Source organism: Rosa rugosa, chromosome 6 (genome assembly GCF_958449725.1).
Source record: "Rosa rugosa chromosome 6, drRosRugo1.1, whole genome shotgun sequence".
NCBI lineage: Eukaryota > Viridiplantae > Streptophyta > Magnoliopsida > Rosales > Rosaceae > Rosa > Rosa rugosa.
The window spans coordinates 27,312,223-27,323,227 of record NC_084825.1 but is presented as its reverse complement, the minus strand read 5'-3'; positions in this window follow the sequence as shown (position 1 = coordinate 27,323,227).

The following is an 11,005-nucleotide window of genomic DNA, read 5'->3' as shown; positions in this document are numbered from 1 at the left end:
AAGCCCGAATGGTAGGCCCAAATGGTAGGCCCAAATGGTAGGCCCAAATGGTAAGCCCAATTGTTCGGCCCGAATAGTAGGCCCAAATGTTAAACCCAAAGTGGTTTGGGCCGGTTCGAAATGTGGATGGTCCGATTTCTTCAGGCCCAAATGGCCAGCCCTAGTGCTTAGCCCAAGGATTGAACAAGCCCAAGTCATCGTCACTGGGTGACATATTTTATTGGCGTGCTTTTGGGGATGATTTGTTTTGAGTGATGCATCTCTATTGTTGTGAAGAATGGTGCATGCTTGAGTTTTACTATAGAGATTTACCGTGATGCTAATTGAGTAGCGAAACACTTTGTGGGAGTGTTTACTGTGCTTGTATGCCAGTACAGAGTGAAGATCTATGTAAGGATCTATGAGATGATCCATGTGATGATTTTGTGTAATTGATGTGGAGTGATGTTGAGCAGTTGTGTTGTGCGTTTACGTTTGTGATGAAAGGATTTAGTGGCCATAGGAATGTATTTTTATACAAAGGGCTGAGGCTTTGTAGATTACTACAGATTTGGAAAAGATGGAGATTCTATAGTTAGGTCAACCTTAATCGAGAGGAATTGACTTACGCTCAAATTTCGGGACGAAATTTCTTTAAGGAGGGTAGACTGTAATACCCCGGAAAATCCAAATTAAATTCCGTGGATTTTTAGAAATGATTTCACGATAGTAGGAGCGAGTACGAAGCTTGGAGAAGTGTGGAATTAGTTCGAACGATTTTATTTTCGAAAACGAACGTTTTTAGGGGGTCAACAAAGTTGACTTTTTATACGTTCAAAATTTGGGAATACTTCCTTCATGAAAGTTGTAGAGCTCGTCGATACGAGTTCGTGGACATGTGGAACGCAATATTCGGAGTTCGTATGAATAAGTTATGAACTTTTGAAATTTGGGAATTTTCTATAAATATCGAAAAAAAATCAGAAATTTCATTTAAGGACGAAACAATTTCTTTTTGCGGAACAGTCCCCCATTTTCTCCGTTCTCTCTCCTCTCCCACGCGGCCGACCCGACTGACCCGACCCGGACCCATCTTCGTCCTCCGGCGTCTTCCGGCCACGACCCGGCCCTCCTTGTGATCGCCGCAAGCCGCCCAGTCGCCTGGTGCCGCTGCCTTGCACCGCCGTTGCCCCCAGAGCTGGATCGAAGCGACCCCAGGCGGAGTAACCGACCCGACCGGATCTCAGCCGTGCCGGCGTTGCACGGGCCGATCCTCCCCATTTTCGTGATCTCCTCTTCCCCCTGATCATCCCCATATAGGCCTTGCTTGACGATTTGGAGTGTGGAGTGAAAGATCACGAGTTGAAGATTTCGACGTCCCTGATTCAATCTGGAATCTGATCAGACGCACGAGATTAATCCAACTTCAACGCTTGATCTAGGACGATCTAGGCCGAACCAGGCTTAGCTCCAGGTATGAAAGTCGACCACCCTTTCATTTTGAACCAGTTTGTAGTTGGTCACTTTGCCATCTGAGGTGGTTGACCGGCGTTGACCGCCGCGTTGACCGCCCACTGACCACCGCTTGTGGCGGCGCATCAGACCATATTTCGAGTTTTCATTATCTAGGCGATGATCTATGCATCCATACGAGCGTTTTGATATATAACATGGTCATGTTAGAAAAAGTTGATAAATAGTGGATTTACGTTTTGACGTTACTATTTAACGTTTTTACGTTTATCTTCGGTTTACGATCTGTGAAGATCTGACCATCGGTTTTGCTTCAATTTTGGATATGTTGATCGTATGACTGTCCCGGTGACCTTGTGAGGTCACGGGCGAAGATCCGACCGTTGGATCTTCGTATAATTGAGAAATAGTGATTCGGAAGGCGATTCGTGAGAATCTGACCGTCGGATTTTCATATAATTTTGTGGAGATGTTAGTAAAGGCGATTCAGGAAGATCTGACCGTTGGATCTTCGTGATAATTTTGGAGGATGATCCTAAAGGCGATCCGTGAGGATCCGACCGTTGGATCATCATTAAATTCAGATCCGACCGTTGGATCATCGTTTAATTTGAATCTGAGCGTTGGATCGTCGTTTAATTACATATTTGAGTTGTTGGCTAAGTCAAGATCATTATTGGACTAGGTGATTGACGGTTTGAGTTGGTGGACGATTGTGGATCGTATTTTGAGCTGAATTGAAGACGCAGCGGGATTATCGAGGTGAGTAAACCTCACGTGGTTCATATTACGAACCCAATACAATTAATTGCTTATTTTGTTGCAATCATATGAACTATTGTTGGTGTTACTAGACATTCCTGTGTGAATGTCTATATATATATTATTTACGTGAAATAATATGTATTGTTGGAGTTGTGTTGAGTTATTGTTGAGAAACAATACAGTGTGAGAGGTATTGAGTTTATTGTTGAGAAACAATATATTGTGAGAGGTGTTGAGTTTTATTGTTGAGGAACAATAAATTGTTGTGATCTGTGGAGATCACTAGGTCACGAGGTGACCATGGCATCTATTAGTGAATCACGCTCTCGTACCGGGCTGGTGGTTATTAATAGTATTAAATCGTAATCACGTCTGTGGCCGGACGAGTGGTTACGTTCAGTTAGAGCTCTAGTCTGTCTGCCAAATGTGGAGTGACCTTATGAGTGAAATTGAGAGTAACTCATAAGTGTCAATATATATATGGTAACCTTATGAGGGAAATTGAGAGTAACTCATAAGGGTCTATATATATATATGAGTCTGTCTACCAAATGTTGGGAAATCTTATGAGCGAATTTGAGAGTAACTCATAAGTGTCTATATATATATATGAGAGTGAGGGATCTTATGAGCTAAATTGAGAGTAACTCATAAGTGTCTACATATATATATGAGAGTGAGTGATCTTATGAGCTAAATTGAGAGTAACTCATAAGTGTCTATATATATATATGAGAGTGAGAAAGTAACGTGGGTTTGTGGTAGTCTTGAAATCTAATAAATCAACAGTTCTTTCTTGTTTACTCATACTGGCTGTAAAAAGCTTACCGGGTTTTGTGTTGTTGCAACTCCCGGTACACTATTCAAATTGTGTAGCGGGTAATCCTACAGGACAGGAGAACCAGGACGGTGATCGTGCGGTTAGAGCAATTGTTAGAGTTTTACAACAATTGTAAGTTGTGAGGTGTGTTATGCTCATTTGAGCTTTATAATATATTGTGAGAGTGAATTGTAATAATGAACTCGAAGTTTCGAGATTTGGTTTTTTTGTAATTGTAATTATTCAGGTTTCGGATTTGAATTTATCATTCAAAATCCGGGGCGTGACAGTTTGGTATCAAAGCGTAAGGTGCATATTTGGTGATGTGTCAATACCTTCCGAGTGATGGCCCGTCTGCAGCGGATCCCCATCGTGTGCTCTTCGGTATTGGCTAAGTCATTGGGTATGCGTGAGTGTTGGGAGTTGTTTAGGCCGCTAGGTCGTTTAGGGAACGTGAATACCTTCCCTATAGTATTGACTTGGTTAATATGAATTTGTATTTGACTTATACTGTGTTTTAAGTGTTATACATGTATTAGCCAAGCATACTATACTCCTTAGGTGATGGATATTCGAAGGGGTTGTACTTAGAACCTTACAGTTGTCTTGTAGGTTCGTATGGGAATAAGTTCAGTGGCCGCGAGTTACAATCCTTGAGGAATAGGAACCTCTTGATTCAACTCTGTTAAGTCAACGAGGATTGTTTTATGGAAATGAGGTTCTTTTGATTGTTGAAGTGTTTGGTTGAAGGCATGGTGTGGACCTATGCTCGTCTGTAATGTGGATACGAGTATTAATCGATGGTAATTTTGCCTTTTTAAGTTGAATATACTAATGTTCTTGAATAGATTCTTGACTCATGTGGAGTTGTGAGTAGTGTTGCGGTTAGGGAAGGAATTATTGCGGTTACTTCTTCCTTGTGCTTGTAAGTTGTTAAGCAGGGTTTAAGGTGCGAGACAAGAATTTTATTTTGTGCTCGATGGTTAGAGATGAGAGACCATTGTTTTGGGTTGTCGTTGAGTACTATAATTCCTTCAGAATCAAGATTGTTGGTAGAATTGGAATTAGTAGTAGTTTTGGTGATTCTGAATTTGAATTGAGTTCGCGAGATGTGTCTTATATACGTGGTTGATGTTGCTTGCATCATTTTGGAACGATACGTTACGATTCACAAGGAAAACTGGATTTGAAATTTATTCATTTGAACACCATGGGTTGATGACCTGACCGTGACTTGTGAATATAGTTTTGTTCAAGTGAATGAAATTGAATTTTGTGGCCTTTGTGTGGTGAACTAGTTTTCTTAAGTTTTGGATCGTAGTATGGAGATGGGCTGCAGTGAATTTGAAGTTGTTGTGTGTTTTAAGTTTAAGTAGGCGGGACACTTAAAGTTTTGCAATGGAGTTGATTTTGGTGTAATTAATTGGGAGAGTTAGAATCAGTTCTTGTGAATGATGTTGGATGAGAGTGTGTGCCTTTGGTGATTGATTTTAGGTGTTATAGTTAAACGCAATTTCGGATATTGATTTTAGTGATTTTGTTAGGTATCCATAGTGGTTCAAGTGAATTACTATGTGATATGGAGTTTGATTTGATTTCTGAATCGCTAAATGTTAGGGATTGAATTGTGGTGAGTTTTTGTTGAAGCAATTGATAGATGGAATTATCGAGATTCTATAAGAGTTGTAAGAGTAACTCTAAAGACGTGGGTTTTTCCTAGCTAACTCAGGATGTGTTTAGCTTTATAAATCCCTAATCCTATCGATGAAATTGTTGTGTTTGGTTTGACTCAGAGGATACTAGCTAGACCTCGATGCGACTTAATTGATTGTTGGATTCTTTTTGAGTGATTGTTTTTATTGCATCATTATGAAAGATGTGTGCAGTAGAGTTGTTTATGGTTTTGAAAATAGTATTGGGTGACCAAGGTTCGATCCTTGGTGTTGTTGTTGGTTAAACAAACAGGAAAGAAAACATGCACACCATCTTATTGAGTTTATATTACAAAAAAAAAAAGAAAAAAAAAAAAAAAAAAAAAAGGAAAACGAGGACTATGCTGTACTAAGCCTAGTCAGCAGCTCCGGATGGGTTGAGGCTGAGCTCAAGAGAAACTGGAGATCCACGGTTGTAACCGCCTGAGCCACCGAAATAGTAATCATGTGCACTACCTTCCTCGGAAGTAGTCTTCAGGTTACCAAAGACGTCCTCGCCGTGCACGGGGAACAGAGGAAGAGTTTGAACCTCCTGGTGATCTCCTCCTCGTTGTTGCAGGGATGTTTGTCCTCCTGTTGTGCCAAAAGAGTTGTACTAGTATTAGTGTTGAAGTGTGAGGAAGAATATGAAACAGAATTTAAATCAAGAAATCCTTCATTACCAGTAGAATAGGTGGAACCAAAGTTGAGATCAATGGATCTACCATCATCAGTAGAACTAGTGGACCCAAAATTGATGTCAATGGATCCACCAGCTGGCCCAAAATTGATGTCGATGGATCCACCAGCACCAGTAGAACCAGTGGACCCAAAATTGAGATCAATGGATCTACCAGTACCAAGAGAACTAGTTCTCATGGGCACTGGAGCAGCCTGATTACACCTATTCATCTGCTTCTCTCGAGCCCTGACGTTCTGGAACCAAAAGTAAATGTTCTTACCCTCAACATGCCCATACTGGTTCAGCTGGAGACAGATCTCGTGAATCTGCTCTGTAGTTGGGCACTTAAATCCCTTGACATAGTAAAGATCCTTGAGGATTCTTATTTGTTCTGGAGTAGGAATCCACCTGGTACGGCTTCGCCAGAAATCCATGTTGGCACTACTTCCAGCTGCTTGGGTGTTTCCTCCCTCCTCTGTTGGTTGCTGTTGTTGTGGTTCCATTTGTTGCGGGGTTTGGAGCTCCATTAGTTGCAGAGTTCGTGGCTCTTGGGTCATGGGGTGAGAGGATGTGGAAATCGAGGAATACATGGTTTAGTGTTTGAGGGAGATTTTGTTAGAAGGATTGGAGTTGTTGAACTGGTGATTGGAGATCTGAGATTCTCAGAGGAAAGATGAGATCGAATCTTCAAATGGAAGAAAAGATCTGAGAAAGAAGGATTGAAGATTTGGAGGAAAAGATTGAAGATCTGAAAGTTCAGAGGAAAGATGGGATTGAATCAACTAGATGGGAGAGAAGATCAGAAGAGAAGGATTGAAATTGATGAAGAAAGGATTTGAGTTTCGAGAGGAAGGCTGCAGAGTTTGAGAGAGAATGGCTGGGGAAAATTTCTTTTCTTTGGTGTGAACAGTTTTTCTCCAGGATGCACCTATTTATAGAACGAGGTGAGCAGATCTCCACCGTTGGATGGACGATCTCTGAGATTCAATCCACGCGTTGGATTAAAGTCGCCCCGAAACCCGGAAAAGCTGTTGGCGCGTGGAGAGCGTGTAAGGGGACCGAGGGAATCTCGAGGCGCTGTGGCAGACAGCTGTAGCCGAAAGCAGATTTGACTGCCGTAAATCACGGAAGGGATAAGCCGTGACACAAGTGGGCCGTACTTGGGCCTGTCTCGGATCAAGGCATCACTGTAGCTGTGGGTGGAGGCCTGATGGGCCGAGTTTCAGAAACAGTTTTGGACATGATGGGCCGAGTTTCTGAAACAGTTTTGGATGAGTTGGGCTGGATTTCTGTAACAGTTTTGGATACATTGGGCTGGGTTTCTGCAACAGTCTTGGATGTTTTGGGCCGAATTGTTTAAACAGTTGAAACAGTTGGTTTAAATAAAAGGATTTGTATGGATAATAACGTGAGCAGCCGTGCTCGAGTGGTTGAGTGTACAGTTCGTGTACAAGAGGTCTGAGGTTCGAACCTCGCCTCTCGTTTATTTTTATTATGTTCGTTATGACATAATAAGTATAAAATTTGTACACATTATATTAAGCACAGCTTGTGCTCCAGTGGTTGGGGGACAAAGGTTTCGTGAGAATCTGACCGTCGGATTTTCATATAATTTTGTGGAGATGTTAGTAAAGGCGATTCAGGAAGATCTGACCGTTGGATCTTCGTGATAATTTTGGAGGATGATCCTAAAGGCGATCCGTGAGGATCCGACCGTTGGATCATCATTAAATTCAGATCCGACCGTTGGATCATCGTTTAATTTGAATCTGAGCGTTGGATCGTCGTTTAATTACATATTTGAGTTGTTGGCTAAGTCAAGATCATTATTGGACTAGGTGATTGACGGTTTGAGTTGGTGGACGATTGTGGATCGTATTTTGAGCTGAATTGAAGACGCAGCGGGATTATCGAGGTGAGTAAACCTCACGTGGTTCATATTACGAACCCAATACAATTAATTGCTTATTTTGTTGCAATCATATGAACTATTGTTGGTGTTACTAGACATTCCTGTGTGAATGTCTATATATATATTATTTACGTGAAATAATATGTATTGTTGGAGTTGTGTTGAGTTATTGTTGAGAAACAATACAGTGTGAGAGGTATTGAGTTTATTGTTGAGAAACAATATATTGTGAGAGGTGTTGAGTTTTATTGTTGAGGAACAATAAATTGTTGTGATCTGTGGAGATCACTAGGTCACGAGGTGACCATGGCATCTATTAGTGAATCACGCTCTCGTACCGGGCTGGTGGTTATTAATAGTATTAAATCGTAATCACGTCTGTGGCCGGACGAGTGGTTACGTTCAGTTAGAGCTCTAGTCTGTCTGCCAAATGTGGAGTGACCTTATGAGTGAAATTGAGAGTAACTCATAAGTGTCAATATATATATGGTAACCTTATGAGGGAAATTGAGAGTAACTCATAAGGGTCTATATATATATATGAGTCTGTCTACCAAATGTTGGGAAATCTTATGAGCGAATTTGAGAGTAACTCATAAGTGTCTATATATATATATGAGAGTGAGGGATCTTATGAGCTAAATTGAGAGTAACTCATAAGTGTCTACATATATATATGAGAGTGAGTGATCTTATGAGCTAAATTGAGAGTAACTCATAAGTGTCTATATATATATATGAGAGTGAGAAAGTAACGTGGGTTTGTGGTAGTCTTGAAATCTAATAAATCAACAGTTCTTTCTTGTTTACTCATACTGGCTGTAAAAAGCTTACCGGGTTTTGTGTTGTTGCAACTCCCGGTACACTATTCAAATTGTGTAGCGGGTAATCCTACAGGACAGGAGAACCAGGACGGTGATCGTGCGGTTAGAGCAATTGTTAGAGTTTTACAACAATTGTAAGTTGTGAGGTGTGTTATGCTCATTTGAGCTTTATAATATATTGTGAGAGTGAATTGTAATAATGAACTCGAAGTTTCGAGATTTGGTTTTTTTGTAATTGTAATTATTCAGGTTTCGGATTTGAATTTATCATTCAAAATCCGGGGCGTGACAGTCGATGGCGCCGGCTTCGGCCGCATCGCCTTTTTGCTGGCTGCCGGACGGGCACTTCAATGCCCTGGGCTAAGGTCGAGAGCGGAGGTGGCTATGGCTTGTGGTTTGGCGGCCTGGTTTTTTACGGCAACCGTGGGCGCACTTTCTGGGCGTCTGGGGTAGTTCTTCTGTGCAGGGATGGCGATCCGGCGGCGGCGATTCGTGGGCTGTTAGGCGACGACGCGGCTTGCGGCGTTCGGGGCTGAGCGCTGGATCTGCAGTGGCTTGGCTCTCGAGGCGGTGCTGGCTTGTAACGAAGCTAGACGGAGCGGCTCATGGCGGGGCTGGTTCACGGCGGGGATCGTGGCATGGTTGGTTCGTGGTGGGGTTGCAGAGGCTGCTGCAGGCATGGTGGAAGGGTGACTGGGCTTGGGTCAACCTGGCTTGCTGGACCTTGAGTTGGGCCTTCTCTGTTGGGCTGCCCATTGGGCTTTTATTTTAGGCTAGGGTTGTTTTAGCCCTAAGCCTTTTCTATGTTTTTAGTTTTGTCTATTTACAATAAGGTTCCATTTTCAGGGACAGTCTAGGCACCTTTGTGCATTTAGTTTTTTGCATTTGGTCTGGTCCTATCAACTTAATTCTCAGTGGATCTAGGTGTACACCAATTGAGGTCTCTAGGCAGCTAGGTTTATTGGTTAAAGAGTTAGGTTGGGAGGGGCGGATCTTTCTAGCTAGCGCCTCTGGCGTAGTATCAAAGGGGGATTCCCGCTAGTCTACGTATTGATTGTACAATGAGTGGGTCTATTTTCTATGTATCATTGTGGGTACTATCACTATCTTCTTAGAAGGGTATGTAATGGCCTATTCTGGCTTTTGATGAATATATATTCACCCTACTGGCTCGATTAAAAAAAAAAAAAAATTATATCATAGTAGTTTTTTTTCTTTTTCTTTTTGAAAGGATCATTAGTAGTTTTCTTAACCAAATATAATTATTTTTTCATGCATTTTACGACAACGACAACAATTAGTGTAAAAATAAATAATATTTGTTTTAAATGTAGTCAAATGAGAACCTACTTTAGGACTTATTTACTCAAATGAGAATCTACTTTACTCTAATGAGAACCTATTACAATTACCACTTTTAGGACTTAATTACTCAAATGAGAACCTATTTTTCTCTAACGAAGACCTTATTTACTTTAATGCGGATTTTTTTTCTAATTACCACATGTGTCCTCAAAGTGGTTACATGAGTCCTCAAAATGGTAAATATTATATGAAATAGAACATGTATGAATCTTTATGTTTTTATCATTAGTGAAATTATTACTACAATGACTACACATTTTATCACAACCCACAACACTTGATGTAAAAGAGGTAACTTTTGTTCTATTTGTAGTAATTACTCCACCTAAACTAATGTACTAATTTATAGACAATTTAACAAGTATGACAACAAATTTGTTGTCAGAGTGGTAAATCTTTATGTTTTTATCAATAATGAAATGATTACTACAATGACTACACATTTTACCACAATCACAACAATTGATGTAAAAGCGGTAACTTTTGTCCTATTTATAGTAATTACTCAACCTAAACTAATGTACTAATTTATGGATAATTTAACAAGTGCAACAACAAATTTGTTGTCAAAGTGGTAAATCTTTATATTTTTATCATTAATGGAATAATTACTCAATGACTACATATTTTACCATAACTCGCAACTATTGGTGTAAAAGCGATAACTTTTGTTTTGATTGTAGTAATTACTTCAAAAACTATACCATTTACAAGATTACCAACCATTTTACAATTCCGACAACATTTGTGTTGTAAACATGGTAAAATTAAAATTAGACCAAAAGATATGTAACAACTCAGTATTGTAAGGAGCTTCTCCACTTGATAATCAAGGTTCTAAATTTGATAAAAGTTGTCCAAATATGATATTTACATCTTTGACCACTCAATTACAACAACCACAACAACTGTTGTCATAAGTCGTAATTGTAGTTCAACTATGTGTAATTTATTATTTTGACAATACTTGTTACATGATTTTTAACAATGTTACATATCAAGAAAAAGTGTGTTGTTAATATGGTAAATTTTATTTTTAAAAATGACACATGTCGATATTTAATTGGGTAACCTGTTGACCAGTTCAGTAGGTTTCCACTATATTAATTTACTAAAAGTAAAAAAAATAAGGGTATGGCAAACACCAAGGTACCCAAGACGACCCTGTTTGGCTCCAGTTTTCCTTGACGTGCCTTGTCAGGCCAAAATGCTCATTTTGGGTCCAAACAGACCCCTAGGAAAGTCTTAAAATTTGCAATTATATCTTTTAATATAAAAAGCTAGAAATTACTTGGGTATCTGTTCTACATTCTTCTCTGCAATTCGTTGTTTCTTGAGAATCAAGTAGTAGTACTAGTATCCTCAGCCTGAGCTCCAGCAAGAATAATGTCACGAATAATTTCGGATTGTGTTAAGGCCCATTCATCCACAACATTGTTCTTATGTGCATAGTCCGACAGAATGAGACCCCTCAGAGCACCCTCAACCTCCCGC